This window comes from Macaca mulatta, chromosome 2, assembly GCF_049350105.2.
Source record: "Macaca mulatta isolate MMU2019108-1 chromosome 2, T2T-MMU8v2.0, whole genome shotgun sequence".
In the NCBI taxonomy this organism is placed as follows: domain Eukaryota; kingdom Metazoa; phylum Chordata; class Mammalia; order Primates; family Cercopithecidae; genus Macaca; species Macaca mulatta.
The window spans coordinates 151453520-151481304 of NC_133407.1; the positions used below are offsets into that span (position 1 = coordinate 151453520).

General features: G+C 43.3%; 1 protein-coding gene across 35 annotated transcripts in view; it reads right to left on the minus strand.

The window, feature by feature from the left end:
* Positions 1–27785, minus strand: part of RAF1 (Raf-1 proto-oncogene, serine/threonine kinase) — an 83208-nt gene that overhangs the window by 48700 nt on the left and 6723 nt on the right. For 8 of the 35 annotated variants that reach the window (XM_077990044.1, XM_077990020.1, XM_077990019.1 and 5 more), the window contains exon 2: positions 10357–10515. The exons of the other annotated variants lie outside the window; for them this stretch is intronic. The gene's annotated coding sequence lies outside the window, so the exon portion shown is untranslated. The remainder of the gene's footprint in view (positions 1–10356; positions 10516–27785) is intronic. 35 annotated transcript variants of the gene reach the window in all.

Sequence of the window (27785 nt, forward strand, 5' to 3'; positions counted from 1 at the left end):
TGTTCAATAGTGTAAAGCACTTAGCATTGGGTCTAACACAGAGTAAACAACACTGTTACAGCTTCTATCCCACACAAGAACACCCACCACAGGAGATGAGAGAGGGTGGAAATTCAGCCCATGCTTCACTTGCTAAGCCATGTGTCTGGTACACAGACAGCATAAGCATGAAGGATGGGGATCCTTCTAATTCATATGTAGGAAGTTTTCCTGCTAGCTGAGCTACATCTCTGCAGAGGTACATCTGTACAAAATGGACCTTTTTCTATTTAGTAATGGTGACTTTGGGGCTGTGGCCCTAATCCTTTTCCACATACACGTGTACTTTTACACAATTACATTCTCAATCCAAATACTGTATCACAATAGTCTCCTTCAAATTTAAATGTTTGATAAATTATTTAATTTTGGCAGGGTGCAGTGGCTCATGCCTGTAATCCCAGCACTTTGGGAAGCCGAGGCAGGCGGATCGTGAGGTCAGGAGTTCAAGACCAGCCTGGCCAACATGGCAAAACCCTGTCTCTACTAAAAAATACAAAAATTAGCCAGGTGTGGTGGCGGGCACCTGTAATCTCAGCTACTTGGGAGGCTGAGGCATGAGAATCCCTTGAACCTAGGAGGCGGAGGTTGCAGTGAGCCAAGATTGTGCCATTGCATTCCAGCCAGGGTGACAAGAGTGAAAACTCTGTCTCAAAAAAAAGAAAAAAAAAAAAACAGGAATCAGAATGACTTCAAACTCTTCAACAACACTAGAAGACATAATGGAGCAAAGCCTCCTAGATTCTGAAGGAAACTATCTCCAATTTACAATAATCAGCAAAACTATCAGTGAGGGACAGAACCAGAGAGATTTTGACATTCATGATTACAAAAATTTGAACCTCCATAATTCCTTTTTTTTCTTTTTTGAGACAAGTCTTGCTCTATCACCCATGCTGAAGTGCAGTGATGTGACCTTGGTTCACTGCAGCCTCCGCCTCCCAGGTTCAAGAGATTCTCCTGCCTCAGCCTCCCGCGTAGCTGGGACTACAAGCACACACCACCACACCTGGCTAATTTTTTTTTATTTTATTTTTAGTAGAGACAGGGTTTCGCCATGTTGGCCAGGCTGGTCTCGAACTTCTGATCTCAGGTGATCCGCCCGCCTCGGTCTCCCAAAATGCTGGGATTACAGGCTTGAGCCACCACGCCCGGCCCATAATTCCTTTCTCAAGGAATTTGTTACAGGAATATAGCAAGAGAAAGACTTAGGATATAGGAAATGGGACATACAGCTTAGGAAAGAAGTGAAGGAAATCTCCAGAAGGCCAATATGGAGAGAAATCCCTGGATGACAACTGTGCACCAGACACAAGAATCCATAATTATGTGACCCTTTCTAGCAATTTCTAACTATCATCGACGCAATGGCCTTTTCTTTTCTTGAGAGTGCCAGGGAAGAAGGAAGGGAGGAAAGCGGTTGGAGGAAGGGCAGACAGAGGGAAGGAGGAAGGGAAGGAGGAAGAGGGAAGGGAAGGAGGAAGAGAGAAGGGAAGGAAATAGCCTACGTTTTCAAACTTAGCCCCTTTAAGTATATTCTCTCCCCTGTGGAGGAGGTGAAAGGTAAAACCTGTGCTAGGTCTTGAGACACTCCAGGTGGCTGCACAACATTAATAAAATAGTATAGCACCATAGTGTTTCCCAAAGCAAGGGATATATACTACTCATGGTTTACAAAATGATTATAAGGGATATATATATGTACAAGATACAAACTAAAACTGATATGATAAGGAAAAAGTCTCAGGTGCTAGTATATGTTTAATGCTTCTTTAAGACTTTCTACTAAGACAGGCGTCATGGCTCACACCTGTAATCCCAGCACTTTGGGAAGCCAAGGTAGGGTGAATTGCATGAGCTCGAGTTCAAGACCAGCCTGGGCAGTATGACGAAATCCTGTCTCTACTAAAAATACAAAAGTTAGCTGGGCTGTGGTGGCATGTACCTGTAATCCCAGCTACTCAGGAGGCTGAGGCAGGAGAATTGCTTGAAACCGGGAGGCAAAGGTTGCAGTAAGCCAAGATCTTACCACTGTACTCCAGCCTGGGCAACGGAGGGAGACCCTGTCTCGGAAAAAAAAAGCCAGGGGCCGTGCCTCACGCCTGTAATCCCAACACTTTGGAAGGCCGAGGCGGGCAGATCATGTAAGGTCAGGAGTTTGAGGCCAGCCTAGCCAACATGATGAAACCCCATCTCTACTAAAAATACAAAATTAGCCAGGCGTAGTGGAACACATCTGTAATCCCAGCTACTTGGGAGGCTGAGACAGGAGAATCCCTTGAACCTGGGAGGCAGAAGTTGCAGTGAGCCGAGATCACGCCACTGCAGACTCCAGCCTGGAAGACAGAGCAAGACTCTGTCTCAATTAAAAAAAAAAAAGGTTTATAAATTTATTAGGCTGGGCGTGATGGCTCACGCCTGTAATCCCAGCACTTTGGGAGGCCAAGGCAGGCAGATCACAAGGTCAGGAGATCGAGACCATCCTGACTAACACGGTGAAATCCCATCTCTACTAAAAACAAAAAATTAGCCAGGCGTGGCGGCAGGCGCCTGTAGTCCCAGCTACTTGAGAGGCTGAGGCTGGAGAATGGTGTGAATCCGGGAGGTGGAGCTTGCAGTGAGCCAAGATCGTGTCACTGCACTCCAGCCTGGGCGAAAGTGCAAGACTCTGTCTCAAAAAAAAATAATAATAATAATAATAATAATGATGTTTTTAGGCCGGGCGTGGTGGCTCATGCCTGCAATCCCAGCACTTTGGGAGGCCAAGGTGGGTGGATCACTTGAGGTCAGGCGTTCCAGACCAGCCTGGCCAACGTGGTGAAACCCCGTCTCTACTAAAAATACAAAAATTAGCTGAGCATTGTGGTGGGCACCTGTAATCCCAGCTACTTGGGAAGCTGAGGCAGGAGAATCACTTGAACCCAGGAGGCAGTGGTTGTAGTCAGCTGAGACTGCGCCATTGCACTACAGCCTGGGCAACAGAACAAGACTCCATTTCAAAAAAAAAAAAAATAGCTGGGTTTGGTGGTACAAGCTTGGCGGCACCAAGCTACTTGGGAGGCTGAGAAATGAGAATCGCTTGAGGCTGTGGTAGGAGAATCACTTGAGCCCAGTAGTTCAAGACCACCCTGGGCAACACAGCAAGACTGTATATCTTTAAAAAAAAAAAAAAAAAAAAAGATTGATTAAATTAAAATACAGTAAGAATGGCTGCTCAAAAAAAAAAAAAAAAAGATTTGCTACACTGGCTAGGTGCAGTGGCTCATGCCTGTAATCCCAGCACTTTGGAAGGCTGAGATGGGGAGGACTACTTGGGTCCAGAAGTTCAAGACCAGCCTGGGCAACATGGCGAAACCCCATCTCTATAAAAAATACAAAAATTAGTCAGGCATGGTGGCCTATATCTGTAGTACCAGCTACCTGGGGGGCTGAGAGGGAAGGATCACTTGAGTCTGGGAGGTGGAGGCTGCAGTGAGCTGAGATCATGCTGCTGCACTCCAGTCTGGGTAACAGAGTGAGACCTTGTCTCAAAAAAAAAAAAAAAAAAAAAAGAAAGAAAAAATACTTGCTACATCAATGAACAGCAGCGGCAACAACAGCTTCATTACATACTACATATCCAAGAGACTATACTGAGCACTTCTGGTTTAGTAGGTAAAAGAACAGGTACTGACTTTGAAATCCAGCTTCACTACTTGGGCAACTCCATGGATCTTGGGTAAAGATAATAATGGTATAAACTTCACTAAACTGCAGTGAAGAATGAATGAGAGAGTGTAAATAAAGTACATAATTTAGAGTCTGGCATATAAAAAACATTCTAAGTTAGCAAAAATTGTGTACCTTCACTATTAAAACAAATTCTTCAAGTGAAAAGCTGAACTCACTCAGAATTTTTTAAGTGTATTATACTCACTAGTAAACTTGGGAATTAGATTATCATCTAGGAAATAGGGTGTGTGGGTTAACTTCAATCTTTCAACTTCTGAGAACTTCAGTGAATTCACGAACTTCCAGGAACTGAATACAGAATATTGTATATATGTACATGTACATCTTTGTAGGGAGGGGCCTTGCTTCTATTAAAATTTTTTTTTGAGACAGAGTTTCGCTCTTTCACCCAGCCTCCTGAGTAGCGGGGACTACAGGTGCATGCCACCACACCTGGCTAATTTTTGTATTTTTAGTAGAGACAGTGTTTCGCCATGTTGACCAGGCTGTTCTGGAACTCCTGACCTCAGGTGATCCACCCACCTCCATCTCTATTAACATTTGAAAGCAATCTGTCCTCTACTGAGCACAGTCATTGTGTTCTTAAAACACAAATCGAGGCTGTGCACAGTGGCTCACTCCTGTAATCCCAGCACTTTGGGAGGCTGAGGTGGGTGGATTACCTGAGGTCAGGGAGTTTGAGACCACCCTGGCCAATGTGGTGAAACCCTGTCTCTACTAAAAATACAAAAATCAGTCGGATGTGGTGGCACGTGCCTGTAATCCCAGCTGCTCGGGAGGCTGAGGCAGGAGAATTGCTTGAACCCAGGAGGCAAAGGTTGCAGTGAGCCGAGATTGCGCTACTCCACTCCAGCCTGGGCAACAGAGCAAGACTCTGTCTCAAAACAAAACAAAAAAACACAAATTTGGACATATTATTAAATACCCTTTATCTGTTCTTTATTACACTCAAATCAGCACTCATATTCTTTAACTGTGACCTACAGGACCTTTCATGATGGCCTGGCCTGTTACCTATCAAACAGGACCTCCCCTGACCACCCTGGTTCAAGTGTATCCTGTCCTTCATCATTCTTCTCTTTACTCAGCTTTACGGTTTTCATAATAATTCATCACCATTTGAAATAATATTAGGTATTTGCCTGCTCAATGATTATTGTTTTTGTTTTTGTTTTTTTTTTTTGAGACAGAGTCTCGCTCTGTCGCCCGGGCTGGAGTGCAGTGGCCGGATCTCAGCTCACTGCAAGCTCCGCCTCCCGGGTTTACGCCATTCTCCTGCCTCAGCCTCCCGAGTAGCTGGGACTACAGGCGCCCACCACCGCGCCCGGCTAATTTTTTGTATTTTTTTTTTAGTAGAGACGGGGTTTCACCGTGTTAACCAGGATGGTCTCGATCTCCTGACCTCGTGATCCGCCCGTCTCGGCCTCCCAAAGTGCTGGGATTACAGGCTTGAGCCACCGCGCCCGGCCCTCAATGATTATTGTCTGCCTATACCACTAGGTAGCATGCTCCAAGAAGCTAAGTTCAGTTCACCCTTATAAGCCCACTGCCTTTAAGTATCTAGCATTTGGCAAGCTCTTAAGAGAAATTTGCTGAATGAGTAACATGGTATCTGGGCTATCTGGGAAGTGGTGAGTTCTCACAAAAGTTATCAGTCGTTTATGAGCCACATTATGCCAAAAGACTATACTCAGGACTAGAACATTGACAACTGTGGAAAAACTATAGAATCTGCATGGAGTAATTGTTGACTGGCAGTCAGCTAAGGAGCAGCCAGGATAATGGTTGGCTGGCAGTCAAAGTCATGTAACAGTTCATCAAACAAATCCCAAACAGACCAGCTGATAATAATACCCAATTAAAGCTACTATAGAATTCTACGTCAGAGGTATTTCCAAAGTTTGATTTACTACTATTGTTTGGCATTTCCCTTCATAGGTGTTTTATATTACAAATAAAACCAAACACATTCTTGTTCATCTGTTCTGTCACAGTAAATGGTAAATATTTCCTACCTACTCACACAACCGATTTGTCCTAAACATACACTGCTGAAAATAAAAGGGACTTTTAAACTACAGGGCTCCTGCTCAAGAAATGTAAAAATGGGCCGGGCATGGTGGCTCATGCCTGTAATCCCAACACTTTGGGAGGCTGAGATGGGCAGATCACCTGAGGTCAGGAGTTCGAGACCAGCCTGGCCAACACAGCCTAAAAATACAAAAAAAAAAAAAAAAGACATGTAAAAATGTGTTTTTAAACATACATAAGGTTATGCAGAATGCAAAAGAATGTACAGGAACATGATGGATTACGTTTATTGATTTGCGTATGTTGAACCAGCCTTGCAGGGATGCAACATACGCAAATCAATAAACGTAATCCATCATATAAACAGAACCAATGACAAAAACCACACGATTATCTCAACAGATGCAGAAAAGGACTTTGACAAAATTCAACAGCTCTTCATGCTAAAAACTCCCAATAAACTAGGTATTGATGGGACGTATCTCAAAATAATAAGAGCTATTTATGACAAATCCACAGCCATTCATACTGAATGGGCAAAAACCGGAAGCATTCCCTTTGAAAACTAGTACAAAATAGGGATGCCCTGTCTCACCACTCCTATTCAACATAGTGTTGGAAGTTCTGGCCAGGGCAATCAGGCAAGAGAAAGAAATAAAGGGTATTCAATTAGGAAAAGAGGAAGTCAAATTGCCCCTGTTTGCAGATGACATGATTGTATATTTAGAAAACCCCACTGTCTCGGCCCAAAACCTCCTTAAGCTGATAAGCAACCTCAGGATACAAAAATCAATGTGCAAAAATCACAAGCATTCCTATACACCAATAACAGACAAACAGAGAGCCAAATCATGAGTAAACTCCCATTCACAATTGCTTCAAAGAGAATAAAATACCTAGGAATCCAACTTACAAGGGACATCAAGGACCTCTTCAAGGAGAACTACAAACCACTGCTCAACGAAATAAAAGAGGACACAAACAAATGGATTCCATGCTCATGGATAGGAAGAATCAATATTGTGAAAATGGCCATACTGCCCAAAGTAATTTATAGATTCAATGTCATCCCCATCGAGCTACCAAAGACTGTCTTCACAGAATTGGAAAAAACTACTTCAAAGTTCATATGGAACCAAAAAAGAGCCCGCATTGCTGCAAGACAAAAGAACAAAGCTGGAGGCATCACGCTACCTGACTTCAAACTATACTACAAGGCTATAGTAACCAAAACAGCATGGTACTGGTACCAAAACAGAGATATAGACCAATGGAACAGAATAGAACCCCCAGAAATAATACCACACATCTACAACCATCTGATCTTTGACAAACTTGACAAAAACAAAAAATAGGGATAGGATTCCTTATTTAATAAATGGTGCTGGGAAAACTGGCCAGCCATACGCAGAAAGCTGAAACTGGATCCTTTCCTTACATCTTATACAAAAATTAATTCAAGATGGATTAAAGACTTAAATGTTAGACCTAAAACCATAAAAACCCTAGAAGAAAAACCTAGGCAATACCATTCAGGCATAGGCATGGGCAAGGACTTCATGACTAAAACACCAAAACTGACAAATGGTATCTAATTTAACTAAAGAGCTTCTGCACAGCAAAAGAAACGACCATCGGAATGAACAGGCAACCTACAGAATGGGAGAAAATTTTTGCAATCTACCCATCTGACAAAGGGCTAATATCCAGAATCTACAAAGAACTTAAACAAATTTACAAGAAAAAAAATCAAGCAACTCCATCAAAAAATGGGCAAAGGATATGAACAGACACTTCTCAAAAGAAGACATATATGCAGTCAACAGACACATGAAAAAGTGCTCATCATCACTGGCCATCAGAGAAATGCAAATCAAAACCACAATGAGATACCATCTCACACCAGTTAGAATGCAGATCATTAAAAAGTCAGGAAACAACAGGTGCTGGAGAGGATGTAGAGAAATAGAAACACTTTTACACTGTTGGTAGAACTGTAAACTAGTTCAACCATTGTCGAAGACAGTGTGGTGGTTCCTCAAGGATCTAGAACTAGAAATACCATTTGACCCAGCCATCCCACTACTGGGCATATACCCAAAGGATTATATATCATGCTGCTATAAAGACACATGCACACATATGTTTAGTGCAGCACTATTCACAATAGCAAAGACTTGGAACCAACCCAAATGTCCATCAATGATAGACTGGATTAGGAAAATGTGGCACATATACACCATGGAATACTATGTGGCCATAAAAAAAGGATGAGTTCGTGTCCTTTGTAGGGACATGGATGAAGCTGGAAACCATCATTCTGAGCAAACTATCGCAAGGACAGAAAACCAAACACTGCATGTTCTCACTCATAGGTGGGAACTGAACAATGAGAACACTTGGACACAGGGTGGGGAATACCACACACTGGGGCCTATTGTGGGGTGGGGGGAGGGAGGAGGGATAGCATTAGGAGATATATCTAATGTAAATGACGAGTTAACGGGTGCAGCACACCAACATGGCACATGTATATATATGTAACAAACCTGCACGTTGTGCACATGTACCCTAGAACTTAAAGTATAATAATAACAAAAATGTACAGGAACAAAAAGATTTCAGATATGGAGACAAAATAGTTCCACTTACAGGAAATATAACAATTTCAAAATATTTGGAGGCCATGTCCCCAAACAAAAATGCTTTTTTTTTTTTGGAAACAGGGACTTGCTCTGTCACCTGGGCTGGAGTGTAGGGCTGCGATCTCAGCTTATTACAACCTCTGCCTCCTGAGTTCAAGGGATCCTCCCACCTCAGCCTCCCAAACAGTTGGGAACATGGGCACACGCCACCACATCTGGCTAATTTTTGCATTTTCATAGAGACAGGGTTTCACCATGTTGCACAGGTGGTCTTGAACTCCTGAGCTCAAGTGAGCTACCTGCTTTGGCCTCCTAAAGTGCTGGGATTACACATGTGAACCACCGTACCCGGCCCCAAAAACGAGTTCTTAAGCATAACTATGTAATGCTAGTTGTAGTTTAGATTCTAAACCCGGTGTGGTGGCTCACGCCTGTAATCCCAGCGCTTTGGGAAGCTGAGGCAGGCGGATCATCTGAGGTCAAGAGTTCGAGACCAGTTGGGCCAACATTGTGAAACCCTGTCTCTACTAAAAATACAAAAAAATTAGCTGGGCATGGTGGCAGGTGCCTGTAATTTCAGCTACTTGGGAGGCTGAGGCAGGAGAATTGCTTGAACCCAGGAGGCAGAGGTTGCAGTGAGCCCAGATCACGCCATTGCACTCCAGCCTGGGCAACAAGAGCAAAACTCTGTCTCAAAAAAATTAATGTAGGCCGGGTGCAGTGGCTCATGCCTGTAATCTCAGCACTTTGGAAGGCTGAAGCAGGTGGATCATGAGGTCAGGCGATCAAGACCATCCTGGCTAACATGGTGAAACCCCATCTCCACTAAAAAAAAAAACTAGCCAGGCGCGGTGGCGGGTGCCTGTAATCCCAGCTCGTCGGGAGGCTGAGGCAGGAGAATGGCTTGGACCCAGGAGGCAGAGCTTGCAGTGAGCTGAGATCGGGCCACTGAATTCCAGCGTGGGTGACAGAGCGAGACTTGTCTCAGTGAAAATAATAATAATAATTAATTAACTTAAAAAATAGTAAGATAAATAATACTTCTCCCATTTCAGTAAAAGGATGAAGCCAATTTCTCAATGAATAAAAACAAGAGATTGTTGAACGTCAAGTTTTATAGGCAGCCCGGGCAACATAGGGAGACACCAGGTATGGTGGCATGGGCCTGTGGTCCCAGTTATTGGGGCGGGGCCCCGGGGTGGGAGGCTGAGGTGAGAGGATGGCTTAACTGGGAAGTTGAGGCTGCAGAGAGCCATGATCATGCCACTGTACTCCAGCCTGGGTGATAGAGCAAGACTCTGTCTCAGAAAAAAAAAAGTCAAGAATGCATTCTTGAAGAATTCCACCAACAAAATGCACCAAATATAGCCAAAGAGTTTTCTGCTATATGCCAAGTGGAAAGCTACGAAGAAAGAGAAGAACAGAAGCAGGAGGACATAGATTTTCATCTCCTATCCTTTCAAGAAGTAAGATTCATTATCTTGTAAAAAGTCTAAACACTGGTAAGGCAAGACACAAGTCCAACCCATAATATTGCACTTCTGTCCTCAGGCAACAAATCAAATGACAGATAAAAGCACAACATCCACCACCCAATCCCCAGGCTTCAGCAGAGAACTCACAAACATTCTGCTGGCTAAAGCAAAAAGGTGTACTGTATTTCCAGACAGCCTGCAGAGTTCTGAGCACTATTTCCATAATCCTCATATCTCAATCTACACAAAGCACCATGGGGCTTATAAACAGATTATATAGCAGGCAGGAACACTCTTGGGATGCTGAGGCAGAAGAATCGCTTGAACCCGGGAGGCGGAAGTTGCAGTAAGCTGAGATCGCACCACTGCACTCCAGCCTGGGCAACAAGAGCAAAACTGTCTCAAAAATAAAAGAAAAAAGAAATCCAGTTTACCTCCTTGTGGAATTCCTAATGAACTGCTGAGAAGTGATCTTACACAGGAATCTTATATCATTTATTCTGATGCTCATAATCCAGAAGAATACAGGGTTGTGATAAAGGTATTTTCAACTCCACATAGTCAATTCAGCCTCCTCACCCTGTGGTCCACCCCTAGAAATAATTTCAGTGAATTGTTGCATTCAGAGGCATTTCTAAAAATGAATAAATAGTACCAGATTAATAAACTATATATTAGCAAACTTTCAAAAACCCTGGAAAGGTTTTGCTGGGTTTTTTCAGTTTATCATATCTTGTAAAAAAGAAGAAAGCACAACTATGTTCAAGGTGCAAGATTATTAGGGAGCAGCACACATACAAAGTACAACGAAGTAGCTTTGGGACAAGTCAAATCTGGAAAGACTACAATTATTAAAAAGTTACTACCTGTACTTAGGGTATCATTTTAAGAGATTTGAATCCTAATATTTTAAGATACCTCTGTCACATTAAAGCTAAATCTGAGGCACAAGTGTTTGAGTGGAAATGTTATTTTATCAACGTCTAGAGAAGTAAATCATACTAGAACACCCACGTAAGTTTTCTAATGGATTGTACTGCCGTAACTATTCTCCCGAAAAATCAGATTAGATTCCTTTGGACAGTGGTAAGAATTATCACAACTCTGACTAAAGCAGCAAGCTTCTCAGCAGTTAAGTGTGCAAGAACTACAAGTCTTAAAACTTCTGTCCAAAAGAGAGTCAAGCAGCAGCTGGAAAAACTTAGGGTTAAGGATGACTTTGTTTTGTCCTATCCCTTGGCTCTATGCTTTTGCTTATTAGCAAGGCCAAGCAGTCAAATCTTCCTATTGCCCTTTCTGAGTAGGGAAACACCCACACACAATAAACAATGTAAATACTTCAGGCAAGGACATTTTAAAGTTTTCTTCAAAAATGCCTTAGCAAATCAATCATCATAAGGCACTTTGAAAAAACTTCATTTTTGAGTTTTTCCTCAAATACTATATTTCACTTAAAAATATTAAGGTTGGCCGGGCGCGGTGGCTCAAGCCTGTAATCCCAGCACTTTGGGAGGCCGAGACGGGCGGATCACGAGGTCAGGAGATCGAGAGACCATCCCGGCTAACACGGTGAAACCCCGTCTCTACTAAAAAATACAAAAAAACTAGCCGGGCGCGGTGGCGGGCGCCTGTAGTCCCAGCTACTCGGGAGGCTGAGGCAGGAGAATGGCGTAAACCCGGGAGGCGGAGCTTGCAGTGAGCTGAGATCCGGCCACTGTACTCCAGCCTGGGTGACAGAGCAAGACTCCGTCTCAAAAAAAAAAAAAAAAAAAAAAAAAAAAAAAAAAAAAAAAAAAAAAAAAAAATATTAAGGTGGCCGGGCGCGGTGGCTTATGGCTGTAATCCCAGCACTTTGGGAGGCCAAGGTGGGTGGATCGCAAGGTCAGGAGATACAGACCATCCTGGCCAACATGATGAAACCTTGTGTCTATTAAAAATACAAAATATTAGCTGGGCATGGTGGCACGTGCCTGTAATCCCAGCTACTCAGGAGGCTGAGGCAGGAGAATTGCTTGAACCAGGGAGTTGGAGGTTGCAGTGAGCCAAGATCGCACCACTGCACTTCAGCCTGGTGACAGAGCAAGACTCAGTCTGGGAAAAAAAAAAAAGAAAGAAAATTAAGGTGGCAGGACAAAAACATCTAAGGTAGCCAGCCTTTTGGTGTTAAATAAGGTTTTAAGAGATTCTTAGATCTACCTAAAACCTAACTTGTGAGAACCCAGCAATGCTTTTTGTGTAGTTCCGACTCAAGAAATTTACTTAGTCAAGAGAACTTAGAATTTAATTTAGCACAGCTCTACGATTTATTCAGCTCTCCTTACCATTATCTCATAGAACTGTTAGAATTAAACAGGCTGAAGCAGGTATTATTCATAATACCCCTTTTTCTGATGAAGAAAAAAAGTAAAGTTCAAAAGGTTTAGTGACAATTTAAGACAAGCAAAATTAAAAATTCAGATACTCAGACTTTACAGTTCTTTCCATTACAATACTGATTTAAATGGTACATTAGGATTTGAAAATTTTATTGTTTAATGATGTTACTATTATACTCCCTCTAAAATTTTTTGTTTGTTTTTCACAGTTGATCTGCACTTTGAAACCTAGGACTTAATTTTTTGGAATACAGTAATGGAGTGGTTAAGAGCTTTAGGCATTGAACTCAGAAAAAACCAGGCTGAAGTTTAAGCCCTATCTAGAAGAGTTCCTAATTACTGTACTGTACTGTATTTATTCATTTTTTTTGTAGAGGTGGGGCGGGGCGGGAGGGTGTCTCACTACATTGCCCAGGCTAGTCTTGAACTCTCGGCCTCAAGCAGCCTCTCAGCTCAGCCTCCCAAAGAGCTGGGATAAAAAGGTGTTAGCCACTGTGCCTGGCTTATTACATTACTTTTAAATACTGTTTATAAATAACGCATCAGACCTCTGTGTGGAGGAAAGAAAAAGACTGTATATACCATGTCTTATATATTACAAGCAATTAAAATTTTTCTTCATATTTAAGAGACTTTTACTTCACTTCTAAACAACAAAAGATTTAGCTTAAATTCATTACTTTAGGGCAGTCATATTCTTAATGCTTTTTTATAACTTTTCCTTTCTTTCTTTCTTTTTTTTTTTTTTTTTTTTTGAGGTGGAGTCTAGCTCTGTCGCCCAGGCTGGAGTGCAGTGGCCGGATCTCGGCTCACTGCAAGCTCCGCCTCCCGGATTTACGCCATTCTCCTGCCTCAGCCTCCTGAGTAGCTGGGACTACAGGCGCCCGCCACCTCGCCCGGCTAGTTTTTTGTATTTTTTAGTAGAGACGGGGTTTCACTGTGTTAGCCAGGATGGTCTCGATCTCCTGACCTCGTGATCCGCCCGTCTCGGCCTCCCAAAGTGCTGGGATTACAGGCTTGAGCCACCGCGCCCGGCCTCCTTTCTTTCTTTTTACTCAAATAATATATTAATAGATGGTGTATCAAAAATCGAATCTTTGTTTTTTAGACATGGAGTCTCCCTTTGTCACCTAGCTGGAAGTGCAGTAACTTCATCACAGCTCACTGTAGCCTCAAACTCCTGGGCTCAAACAATCCTCCCACCTCAGCCTCCTGAGTAGCTGGAAAAATATAACCTTTCATTCATAAAGCTAACATTATAATCTACAGCAAATGGATAAAGAATTAAGACAGGTAGAAATATAATAACCACATTACCCGTTTAAGTCTTTTTTTTTGAGATGGAGTCTTGCTCTGTTACCCAGGCTGGAGTGCAGTGGCACGATCTTGGCTCACTGCAACCTCCACCTCTGGGTTCAAGTAATTCTCCTGCCTCATCCTCCTGAGTGGCTGGGACTACAGGTGTGCACCACCAACGCCCTGCTAATTTTTGTATTTGTCTTTTTTTATTTTTTTTTTTCAAGACAGAGTCTCACACTGTTACCAGGCTGGAGTGCAATGGCGCAATCTCGGCTCACTGCAACCTTCACCTCCCAGGTTCACACGATTCTCCTGCCTCAGTCTCCCGAGTAGCTAGGATTACAGGTGCACACCACCACACCCAGCTAATGATTTTTAGTAGAGACCGGTTTCACTATGTTGGCCAGACTGGTCTTGAACTTCTGACCTCGTGATCCACCTGCCTCAGCCCCCCCAAAATGCTGGGATTACAGGGGTTGGCCACCGCGTCCGGCCTAATTTTTGTATTTTCAGTAGAGACAGGGTTTCACCGTGTTAGCCAGGCTGGTCTCAAACTCCTGACCTCAAATGATTCACCCACCTTGGCCTCCCAAAGTGCTGGGATTACAGAAGTGAGCCATCGCGTCTGGTTTTTAAAGTCATTTTTTAAATCTTCATTCCCAAAATATTCTCCCCAAAGTTGGTAATAAATAGATAAAATAAGGTCGGGCGCAGTGGCTCACGCCTGTAATCCCAGCACTTTGGGAGGCCGAGGCAGGTGGATCACGAGGTCAGGAGATTGAGACCATCCTGGCTAACACAGTGAAACCCCGTCTCTACTAAATATGCAAAAAATTAGCCGGGCGTGGCGGCGGGCGCCTGTAGTCCCAGCTACTTGGGAGGCTGAGGCAGAAGAATGGCGTGAACCCTGGAGGCAGAGCTTGCAGTGAGCCGAGATCACGCCACTGCACTCCAGCCTGGGCGACAGAGCGAGACTCCGTCTCAAAAAAAAATAAAAATAAATAAATAAATAAATAAATAAAATAAATTCTCCATGTAATTAGAAGACTGCTCAACTACAAATCATGACATTAATTGTGAATGTTAGGCAATACAAAGGAATTCCTACACATCAAAATAACCTAAGCAATGCCCTAGAGTGAAAATTCTGTTGTAGTATTATCTGGCTGCCCTGAGTTTCCCCTTGGTTTGAAAGCAGAGGGAAGAGGAGGAACTGGTAGCAAGAGCTTACAAAGTCTGTATCTGGCATAACAACCTGAACACATTAAGGTGCCCTTTGTTGTTGTTGTTGTTGTTTTGAGATCGAGTTTTCCTCTTGTTGCCCAGGCTGGAGTGCGATGGCATGATCTCCACTCACTGCAACCTGCGCCACCCAGGTTCAAGCGATTCTCCTGCCTCAGCCTCCTGAGTAGCTGGGATTACAGGCAGGTGCCACCATGCCCAGCTAATATTTTGTATTTTTAATAGAGATGGGGTTTCATCATGTTGGCCAGGCTGGTCTCAAACTCCTGACCTCAGGAGATTCACCCGCCTCAGCCTCCCAAAGCACTAGGATTACAGGTGTGAGCCATTGCGCCCGGCCAGTTGCCTGTATTTTTTTTTAAATTTTTCTGAGACAGAGTCTTGCTCTGTTGCCCAGACTGGAGTGCAGTGGCGCAATCTCAGCTCACTGCAAGGTCCACTTCCCGGGTTCACGCCATTCTCCTGCCTCAGCCTCCCGTGTAGCTGGGACTACAGGCGCCCGCACCGCGCCCGGCTAATTTTTTTCTGTTTTTTAGTAGAGACAGGGTTTCACCATGGTCTCGATCTCCTGACCTCGTGATCCGCCTGCCTCAGCCTCCCAAAGTGCTGGGATTACAGATGTGAGCCACCGCGCCCCACCGGCAGTTGCCTGTATTTTTTTTTTTTTTTTTGAGACAGAGTCTTGCTGTGTCGCCCAGGCTGGAGTGCAGTGATGCGATCTTGGCTCACTGCAAGCTCCATATCCTGGGTTCACGCCATTCTCCTGCCTCAGCCTCCAGAGTAGCTGGGACCACAGGTGCCCGCCACCATGCCCGGCTAATTTTTTGTATTTTTAGTAAAGACAGGGTTTCACCATATTAGCCAGGATGGTCTCAATCTCCTGACCTCATGATCCACCCGCCTCAGTCTCCCAAAGTGCTGGGATTACAGGTGTGAGCCACCACGCTCGGCAGTTGCATTTTTAAACAGCACTTTCCTCGCCAGTTGCCTGTATTTTTAAACAGCATTTTCCTTACTGACATCTGAAGCTTAAGATTTACCTGTGTTTCTTTCTCCCTACTTGACATATTTCTTAGTATGTGAGGATTAATATATGGGAAGCACACAGCTTTACACCTGAGATGGTAAATGTTACTTATTATTGTTTGTTAAATAAGCAACAATTATATGATTGAAATATATCAGAAATTGATTAGAAATGATGTTCTAGTGCCAGGCACGGTGGCTCACGCCTATAATTCCAGCACTTTGGGAGGCCAAGGCAGGCAGATCACTTGGCCTGGCCAAGACCAGCCTGGCCAACATGGTGAAACCCCGTCTCTACTGAAAATACAAAAATTAGCTAGGTATAGTGGCAGGTGCCTGTAATCCCAGCTACTCTCAAGGCTGAGCCAGGGAGAATCACTTGAACATGGAAGGCAGAGATTGCAGTGAGCCAAGATTGCATCATTGTACTATAGCCTGGGTGGCAAGATAAAAACTCCATCTTAAAAAAAAAAAAAAAAAAAAAAAAAAGGTGTTCTATTCATTACAACAATCAGGAACTCTGGCTGGGTGCAGTGGCTTAATCCCAACACTTGCGGAGGCCAAGGCATGAGGACCGCTTGAGCCCAGGAGTTCAAGACTAGCCCCCTGGGCAACATAGTGAGACTTTCACTCTACAAAAAATTAACTAACTAAATAAAATACAATAATTAGAAACTCTTCTAGATAGCTCTTAAACCTCCAGCCTGAATTTTTCTGAGTTCAATGTCTAAAGCTCTTAATCACTGTTGCTGTATTCCAAAAATTAAATCCCAGGTTCCAAAGCACAGGACACCTGTGAAAAACCTATGTTTAACTCTCACATTACTTAGGGAAATCTGTATTTCCCCATATTAACAATACACTACCTTATTCATTTACTCTTTGTAAATTGTCTCCAGATTCTCAGAGATCCTCTGTAGACCCTATGTGGGACAATTCTAGATATTTTACCCATTAGTCTATAATTTAGAACCTTGTAAATGACATCAGCACAGTCCTAAATCACCGCATTAACCAACTCAACTTTTTGGAAAATCTCTCTCTCGTATCTACCTGCACTTATCATTTCCTCAAAAAGTTTCTTATTTCTCTAAGAAAGGAGACAGAAGGCAAGATTTAGTATCAGGCCAGTGCAGTGGCTCACACTTGTAATCCCAGGACTTTGGGAGGCCCAGGTGAGTGGATCACTTGAGGCCAAGAGTTCGAGATCAGCCTGAGCAACATGCTGAATCCGCACCTCTACTAAAAACACAAAAATTAGCAGGGCATGGTGGCACGGGCCTGTAATCCGAGCTACTTGGGGGGCTGAGGCAGAAGAATCACTTGAATCCGGGAGGCAGACGTTGCAGTGAGCCAAGATCATGCCACCGCACTCCAGCCTGGGCGACAGAATATCAAATACAAAAGAAAATACACCAAATACTATGTATAACTTAAAGCTGCTTAATGCTTAAGAGAAATATAAAATATCCTGTTTCATTGTTCTTAAAGGTAGTTCTATTAATTATATACAACATTTTATTTGAAGTGAATGCCAGTTTACATTTATTTATTTATTTATTTATTTATTTATTTTGAGATGGAGTCTCGCTCTGTCACCCAGGCTGGAGTGCAGTGGCGTGATCTCGGCTCACTGCAACCTCCGCCTCTGGGGTTCAAGTGATTCTCTTGCCTCAGCCTCCTGAGTAGCTGGGATTACAGGCTACCACCACCATATCCGGCTAATTTTTTTGTATTTTTAGTAGACAGGGTTTCACCATGTTGGCCAGGCTAGTTTCGAACTCCTGACCTCAGGTGATCCGCCACCTTGGCCTCCCAAAGTGTTAGGATTACAGGCACCAGCCACCGCACCCTGCCTCAGCTTATATTTTAATCATTTAACTAAAATATTCTAACACTATAAGTATCTTTCTGATAAATCAAAAGATTAGAAAATAGATTGGGAATATTGAGGAGAAATAGCAATGAAATAAACTAGGCCGGGCACAGTGGCTCACTGTAATCCCAACACTTTGGGAGGCCGAGGCAGAAGAATGGTTTAAGCTCAAGAGTTTGAAACCAGTCTGGGCAACATAGTGAGATCTCTATCTCTACAAAAAATTAAAACCCAGCCAGGCATAGTGGCAGGCGCCTGTGGTTTCTGCTACTTGGGAGGCTGAGGTGGGAGGGTTGCTTGAGCGCAGGAGGTCAAGGCTGCAGTGAACTATAATCTCACTACTGCAGTCCAGCCCTGGAGACTTGAGACTCTGTCTCAAAAAAAAAAAAAAATTTCTGGCCAGGCATGGTGGCTCACGCCTGTAATCCCAATACTTTGGGAGGCCACGCTGGGTGGATCACAAGGTCAGGAGATCAAGACCATCCCGGCTAACACAGTGAAACTCCTTCTTTACTAAAAATACAAAAAATCAGCTGGGCGTGGTAGCACACGCCTGTAGTCCCAGCTACTCGGGAGACTGAGGCAGGAGAATCATCTGAACCTGGGAGGTGGAGGTTGCAGTGAGCCGAGATCACACCACTGTACTCCAGCCTGGTGAGAAAGTAAGAATCCATTTAAAAAAAAAAAAAAAAAAAAAAAAAATTTCTACAGTGAAGATAGAATAGAGCCAAAATTACCCTAGATAATCCTCTTAATCTTCCATTAAATACACGGTCTATATTTAGGGTATTTACTCCATCTCTCTATCCACTTGGTTTCTTCCTCTTTATTTATTTATTATTTTTTTTTATTTTGAGACAGAGTCTCGCTCTGTCTCCCAAGCTGGAGTGCAGTGGCGCAATCTCCACTCACTGCAAGCTCCGTCTCCCGGGTTCATGCAATTCTCCTGCCTCAGCCTCCTGAGCAGCTGGGACTACAGGCACCCACCACCATGCCTGGCTAATCTTTTATATTTTTAGTAGAGACAGGGTTTTGTCGTGTTAGCCAGACGGTCTTGATCTCCTGACCTCGTGATCTGCCCACCTTGGCCTCCCAGCATTTTGTTCTTTAAAAAAAAATTCAGGCCAGGCGTGGTGGCTCACCCCTGTAATCTCAGCAGTTTGAGAGGTTGAGGCAAGCGGACTGCTTGAGCCTAGGAGCTTGAGATCAGCCTGGACAACATGGAGAAACCCCATCTCTACAAAAAATCAGCCACGCATGGTGTAGCACACGTGTAGTCCCAGCTACTCAGGAGGCTGCAGTGGGAGGATCACCTGAGCCCAGGGAGGTCCAGGTTGTAGTGAGCCATGATTGTGCCACTGCATTCCAGCCTAAGCAACAGAGTGAGAACCCTGTCTTAAACAAAAACAAATAAATTTCAAGTGGTCACAACACTGGAAAAAAATAACTTTCACACACAAAAAGTTTCTGCTGAACAAATATGCTCAAATGCTAGTTTCCTAACCAGTCCAAAAGGGCACTCTCATGCACTGCAAGGTGATGTGTATGTGTCAATATTTTGAGTTTCCTCACTCCTCTTTCTCAATTTCTGACCACAAACTGGTAACTTCATCAGATGACAGCCCAGAATAAACACACATGAAGAAATAAGCCACTCTATTCTTCTAAAAGTTAGCAGGGGCTGTATACGTTTATAAAACAGACTCCATCATTTTAAAAGTGTAACTTTAAAAATGCAAGTTTAAAATGAGCTAGTTCAAAAACAATTATGCTAAAACAATCAGTTCCACAAACCATACCTGGAGCCAACTTTATTTTTAACTCTCACCACAAATGAGCTTTGAAATTGTTTTCATTTTAAATCAATTTGTCTGGACTCTTTTTTAACCTGTTTTTCTTTTCACCTTCAAATCAATCATTGTTTTCTTCATCTAGTCAGCAACTGCTGATTTTTAAAATAAACAGACCTGTATTCAAAGTACATCATTAACACAAGTACCATAACACACAATGTACAAATAAAATATGGTTTAGGAATGATTATTCAGATGGCCAAGTAACAGTGGAGTTTAAAAAAAAAAAGAAAAAAAAAGAGCAAAAAAAAAAAGCTACATAATGAAGTAGGAAGGAAGGGAGAAAAAATCACCTGGAAACACTAACAATTTCAACACTAATTTCTCTTTCACACTAAAGGCATTAATTTTCATAGTAAATCTTGCATATTCAACAAGTGGTTAAAAAAAAATTAGCCCTCCTCAAAGATAAGGACACAGAATATAAGTGAATCATTCATTCTATACACTGGCATCACTCATTTGGGCAGAGATGTGTCCTCAAGAGAAGACGTATTCCCCCATGTTTACATCTTACCAAAGAAATTTCAAAAAGTAACCATCTATATTAGCCGGATGTGGTGGTGCACACCTTTAATTCCAGCTACTCAGGAGGCTGAGGCACGAGAATTGCTGGAACCCGGGAGGCAGACGTTGCAGTGAGCTGAGATCGCACCACTGCACCCTAGCCTGGGCAATAGAGGGAGACTTGGTCTCAAAAAAAAAAAAAAAAAAAAAAAAGATACACGAATTGATCACAGAATACATGTTCAAGAGGGAGGAAAACAAATTTAAAATACAAGCCGGGCACGGTGGCTCATGCCTGTAATCTCAGCATTTTGGGAGGCCGAGGCAGGTGAATCACTTGAGGTCAGGAGTTTGACACCAGCCTGGCCAACGTGGTGAAACCCCGTCTCTACTAAAAATACAAAATTAGCCAGGCGTGGTGGCGCATGCCTGTAATCTCAGCTACTCAGGAGGCTGAGGCAGGAGAATCGCTTGAACCCAGGAGGTGGAGGTTATGGTGAGCCGAGATTGCACCACTGCACTCTAGCCTAGGCAACAAGAGCGAAATTCCGTCTCAAAAAAATAAATAAATAAATAAATGATACAAAAAATTAGCCAGGCAGGGTGATGAGTACCTGTAATCCCAGCTACTCAGGAGGCTGAGGCAGGAGAATCGCTTGAACCCAGGAGGCAGTCTGCAGTGAGTCAAGATCACGCCACTGCACTCCAACCTGGGAGACAGAGCAAGACTCCATCTCAAAAAATAATAATAATAATAAACAAAAATAAGCCGTGTGCAGAGACTCACACCTGTAATCCCAGCACTTTGGGAGGCTGAGGTGGGTGGATCATGAGGTCAGGTGTTCAAGACCAGCCTGGCCAAGATGGTAAAACCCCGTCTCTACTAAAAATACAAAAATTAGCCTGGTATGGTGGCGGGTTCCTGTAATTCCAGCTACTCGGGAGGCTGAGACAGACAATCACTTGAACCCGGAAGGCAGAGGTTGCAGTGAGCCGAGATCGCGCCAAATAATAATAATAATAATAAAAATAAAACCCCAAAACTATGGAAAAATACCAAAAGCTTAAAATAACCTATAGATGACAAATGTGAACATTTGTAGACATGTATCCAGTCTTTTTTTTTTTTGAGACAGGATCTCACTCTGTTGCCCAAACTGGAGTGCAGTGAGAAGGAAGATCATGGCTCACCACAGCCTCAACTTCCTGACCTCAAGTGATCCTGCCACCTCAACCTCTCAAGTAGCTAGAACTACAGGTGTACCCAGGCCCAGTTAAATTTTGTTTTTTTGTTTTTGTTTTCTTTCTGTAGAGATGAGGGCTTGCTATGGTGCCCAGGTTGGTCTCAAACTCCTGGGCTCAAGTGATCCTCCTGCCTCAGCCTCACAAAGTGCTGGGATTATAGGCATGCTCTACCTTGCCCTGACTCCGTATTTTCCATGCACAGATACATATTGTAAATATTTTTCTTCAAAAAATATGAGGTCTTACTTAACATATTTTAGTGCTGTTTTCACTCAATATGCAGTTGACCCTTCCCAACACGCACTGAACTGTGCAGGTCCACTTATATGTGGATTTTTTTCCCCAGCACTTTGGGAGGCTAAGGTGGGCGGGATCATAAGGTCAGTAGTTTGAGAACAGCCTGGCCAACACAGTGAAGCCATGTCTCTACTAAAAATACAAAAATTAGCTGGGCGTGGTGGCGGGTGCCTGTAACCTCAGCCACTCGGGAAGCTGAGGCAAGAGAATCACTTGAACCCAGGAGGCAGAGGCTGGAGTGAGCCAAGTTTGCACCACTGCACTCCAGCCTGGGCGACAGAGCTAGACTTGGTCTCAGAAAAAAAAAAAAAAAAAAAATCAAAACTTATGCATACACTTACAGACCATATAACACCATTTGCACAGACACACATTCGCAGTTGAGAGAAATGTAAACAAATGTTAAGATGCAGTATATTAAATAACTGCAGCCAGGTGCAGTGGCTCACATCTGTAATCCTAGCACTTGGGGAGGCAAAAGCGGGTAGATCATTGGAGGTCAGGAGGTCAAGATCAGCCCATCCAACATGGTGAAACCCTGTCTCTACTAAAAATACAAAAAATTAGCCAGGTGTTGTGCAGCTACTCGGGAGACTGAGGCAGGAGAATCACTTGAACCCAGGAGGTAGAGGTTGCAGCGAGTGCAGTGAGCCAAGATTAAGCCACTGCATTCCAGCCTGGGCAACAGAGTGAGACTCCATCTCAAAAATAAATAAATAAATAAATAAATAAATAAATAAATAACTGCACAAAATTAACTGATGTTGGCTGGGTGAGATAGCTCATGCCTATAATCCCAGCACTTTGGGAAGCTGACGGAGGTAGATCGCTCAAGGCCAGGAGTTTGAGACCACCCTGGGCAACAGAGTAAAACCCCATCTCTACCAAAAATACAAAAATTAGCTGGGCTTAGTGGCACAAGCCTGTAATCCCAGTTACTTGGGAGGCTGAGGCAGGAGAATCGCTTGAACCTGGGAGGCGGAGGTTGCAGTGAGCTGAGATCTTGCCACTGCACGCCTGGGTGACAGAGTAAGACCTTGCCTCAAAACAAAACAAACCTGTTGTACACACTATATTACTATAGTAATTTCATAGCCACCTCTTCTTACTATTGCAGTGAACTCAAGTGTTACAAGTTGCAAGTATCCACTTAAAAGGCCTTGTGTCCCTGTGAGCAGTTGGTCTCTCCAGTAAATTTCCTATTGCAGTAAAAAGTGGTATTTCTTGGCTAGGCACATTGGCTCATTCCTGTAATCCCAGCACTTTGGGAGGCCGAGCTGGTGGATCACTTGAGGTCAGGAGTTCGAGACCAGCCTGTCCAACATGATGAAACCCCGTCTCTACTAAAAATATAAACATTAGCCAGTCGTAGTAGTGAGGGCCTGCAATCCCAACTACTAGGGAGGCTGAGGCAGGAGAATCCCTTGAACCCAGGAGGCAGAGGAGAGCTGAGATCACGCCATTGCACTCCAGCCTGGGCGACAGACCCAGACTATGTCTCCAAAAAAAAAAAAAGTGGTCTCTCATGGGTCTTCTGTATTTTTCCATCATCTACAGTACAATACCATAAACTCTGAATAACACCATGAGTCCCATATGAAGTGCCACAAGTGATGCTGGAAGCGCTCCCAAGAAGCAAAGAAAAATCATGACATTATAATAGAAAGTTGAACTGCTTGACTTATACAGTAGATACAGGTCAGCAGCTGCGATTGCTGGCCATTTCAGACAGACTATTCATCTTTTCTTTTTATTTTTTTTTTTCGAGAGACAGCATCTTGCTCTGTTGCCAAGGCTAGAGCACCATGGCACAATCATAACTTATTGCAGCCTCCAACTCCTGGACTCAAGCAATCCTCTCTCCTCAGCCTACCAAGTAGCTAGAACTACAGATGCATACCACATGCCTGACTAGTATTTTCGGTTATTATTATTTTTACTATTTTAGAGATGGGGGGGTCTCACTATGTTGCCCAGGCTGGTTTCAAACTCCTGGGCTCAAGCAATCCTCCCTCTTTCGCCTCCCAAAGTGCTGGGATTACAGGCATGAGCCACAGAGGCTGGCCCTAAATACATTTTAGAATAAAAGAGTATGAGAGGCCGGGCACAGTGGCTCATGCTTACAATCCCAGCATTTTGGGAGGCCAAGGCGGGAGGATTGCTTGAGCTCAGCAGTTTGACATCAGCCTGGGCAATATGGCAAAACCCCATCTCTACAAAAATTACAAAAATTAGCTGAGTGTGGTGGCACACACCTGTAGTTCCAGCTACTCAGGAGGTTCAGGAGGGAAGATGGCTTGTGCCTGGGAGGTCAAGGCTACAGTGAGCGGAGATCACACTACTGCACTCCAACCTGGGCGACAGAGTGAGACTCTGTCACTCACAACACAAAGAAAAGGTATGAGTATAAAGTAACTACAACTATATTTATCAATTTACAGAAAAACTTTATTCTTTTTCTGCTTATTTTTCTTCTTACACCTCACAAGGATGAAAGAAAACAGTGTTCTTTTTAAAAAGATGTCATTAATTGTGTAATTAATTTATCTCTTTGAAAAACATTATACACAGGTTTAAGAGGGAGGAAAAACCCCATGAGATCCAAATATAGTCAAATCCAAAGGTTCTGTTTTGCCCACTAGATCTAAGTAGCAATACGAAGCAAAGGAGGGCCAGGCACAGTAGCTCATGCCTGTAATCCCAGTACTTTGGCAGGCTAAAATGGGAGGATCAATTGACGCCAGGAGTTCAAGACTAACCTGGTAAACATAGTGAGACTCCCCCCATCTCTAAAATAGTAAAAATAATAATTTTTTAAAATGCAAAAAGAAAAGCCTACAACCACTTCACAGTCATTAGGATTGTTACTTTATTTATTTATTTTTGAGACTCACTCTCATGGAGTGCAATGGCGCGATCTCAGCTCACTGCAACCTCTGCCTCCCGGGTTCAAGCTATTCTCCTGCCTCAGTCTCTCAACTAGCTGGGATTACAGGCATGTGTCACCACGCCCAGCGAATTTTTTTTTGTATTTTTAGTAGAGACGGGGTTTTACCATGTTGGCCAGGCTGGTCTCAAACTCCTGACCTCAGGTAATCCGCCTGCCTCGGCCTCCAAAAGTGCTGGGATTACACGCATGGGCCACCGTGCCCGGCCCAGGATTGTTATTTTAAAAATTAAAAAAGAAAAACAAAAAAATTAAAAAAGAAAAAATAACAAGTGTTGGAAAAGATGCGGCAAAACTGGAACTCTTATGCTTTGCTGGTGGGAAATGTAAAATGGTGCAGTCACTGTGTAAAACAGTTTGCAGTTCCTCAAAAAGTAAACACAGAATTACCATATGATCCAGTAATTCTATTCCTATGCATATACCCTAAGGCACTGAAAGCAGGGGCTCAAACTGATACTTGTACACCAATGTTCACTGCAGCATTATTCACAACAACCAAAAGGTGGAAATAATCCAAGTGTCCATCACTGATGAGATAAAATGATATATTCATACAATGAAGTATTATTCAGCCACAAAGAGGAATAAAATACTAATACACGCCACCACCACATGGATAAACCCAAAAAATGTGCTAAGTTTAGTCAGACAAAAAAGGACAGACAGCGTATGACTCCCCTTACGTGAAGTACCTGGAACAGGCAAATTTGTAAAGAGAAAGTAGAATAGGGGTTACGAGGAACTGGGCATAGTGAGGAATGAGGGGTTCTTGCTTAACGAGTACTGTTTCTGTTTGAAGTAATGAAAAGGTTCTGGAAACAGGTAGTGGGGATAGTTTTAAGACACTGTGAATGTTGTTAAATGTCACTGGATTGTAGATACACACACACACACACCATCTCCAAACCCCTACTCCTCCAACTTACATAAGACAGCCTAGGGGTCCATTTTGCATTGTCAAGCAATACTAGGTAATACTAGCCAGGGAAATCACAATCTCTCCTTTCAAAATCACACTACAATTCTACACCAGACTAAGGTCAAAAACGGTAGAGTATTATTTATCCCCCCATTCTCCCTGGGTATAACTTTATTCCCTATCTAAAACCTATGAATGCAAAAGGAAATAGCCAGCATGGTAACAGCTGCTTGAGCTAAAGAGTCAGCGAGCAGATAAAGCAGGCAAATGCCATCAAGGCGCTAGCAGGCAGAACCTAGAGCACTCTACATATAATGCCCAATAGAGGGAGAAGCTTAAGCAAGGTAGCTCCTACAACAGATAGGTCCTAAGTTACAAAGTTCTAAGTTTGAATTTAGTAAGTATCGCCTCTTTACTGTAAGCATTTTGTAGAGATGGCAGTAGTGAAAATAAATCCATAAGTGATTAACCTCTGATTAATGTTTGCTGTGTAAGACAAGGTTTTAAAAACTGGAGATATATAAACAAGAGTAAGATATGCCCCACTGGAAATATCTAAGAAAAAGACATGACCTACTTTTAAACAGAGACATAAGACATCTATACAAAAAATTCAACCTGGCCACTGCGGTGGCTCACGCCTGTAATCCCAGCATTTTGGGAGGCCAAGACGGGTGGATCATCTGAGGTCAAGAGTTCGAGACCAGCCTGGCCAACATGGTGAAACCCCATCTCTACCAAAAATACAAAGTTTAGCCGGGCGTGGTGGCAGGTGCCTGTAATCCCTGCTACTTGGGAGGCTGAGACAGGAGAATCACTTGAATCCGGGAGACAGAGGTTGCAGTGAGCCAAGATCACGTCACTGTACTCCAGCCTTCGTGACAAGAGTGAAACGTCCTCTCGACGGGGGCGGGGAGAGGAATAGATAAAAGTAAGGAAATGTCAGCCTCTCTCAATTAGATAAGGTCCTTGAAGGTAGGAACTTGCCTTATGCTGCACCAAGTGCACTGGCCTGCACCTAACAGAGGCTTAAAATACTGGCTTTTGATTTCCACTAAACATATTATACTGTGAGAAAGCAATGTAAGTAAGACACAGAGGCAAGAATTGTATATACTTCGTCTGGTATCCAGGGAGAGCCTGGAAGATCTGAGCAAGAAAATAAGGCCAGCACATCTACCCTTAAATATTCTTGTATTGTCACAAAATAGGATATGATATATAAGAATTCATATTTCCCTCCGTGAAAGGACGCTGGGTAGCTAGACAACAAAGGGGAACATAGAATTACTATACACAACATAACTTTCTATATCCTTTAAATTTTGTGGTATGTGACCTTATTACTCAAAGAAAACAATATTTTTACTTGTAAACAATATTTCTTTTTTTTTTTTTTTTTTTGAGACGGAGTCTTGCTCTGTCGCCCAGGCTGGAGTGCAGTGGCCGGATCTCAGTTCACTGCAAGCTCCGCCTCCCGGGCTCCTGCCATTCTCCTGTCTCAGCCTCCCGAGTAGCTGGGACTACAGGCGCCCATCACCTCGCCCGGCTAGTTTTTTGTATTTTTTAGTAGAGACGGGGTTTCACCGTATTAGCCAGGATGGTCTCGATCTCCTGATCTCGTGATCCGCCCGTCTTGGCCTCCCAAAGTGCTGGGATTACAGGCTTGAGCCACCACGCCCGGCCAACAATATTTAATTCTTAAGAATTTCCAGGCAGGGGCCAGGCGCAGTGGCTCATACCTGTAATCCCAGCACTTTGGGAGGCTGAGGTAGGCGGATTACCTAAAGTCAGGAGTTCGAGACCAGTCTCGATGGTGCCATCATGAAGAAACCCTGTCTCTACTAAAAATACAAAATTAGCTGGGCATGGGGGAGCATGCCTGTAATCCCAGCTACTCAGGAGGCTGAGGCTGGAGAATCGCTTGAACTCAAGAGGCAGAGGTTGCAGTGAGCTGAGATCGTGCACCATTGCACTCCACTGGGCAACAAGAGCGAAACTCCATCTCAAAAAAAAAAAAAAAAAAAGTGCACAATTAAATGGCTTTTATTATATTCACAGTTGTGGATCTATCTCCATAACTGCAAAACGCTTTTATCACCCCCCCCAAAAAAAAAAAAAAAACCCATCACAGTCACTGACCATTCCCTACATCCCTCAACCCCTAATCTACTTTCTGTCACCAAGGATTTTCCTATTCTGGACATTTTATATAAACGGCATAATTCAATATGTGGTCTTTCCTGCATGGTTTTACTTAGCATGTTTTCAAGG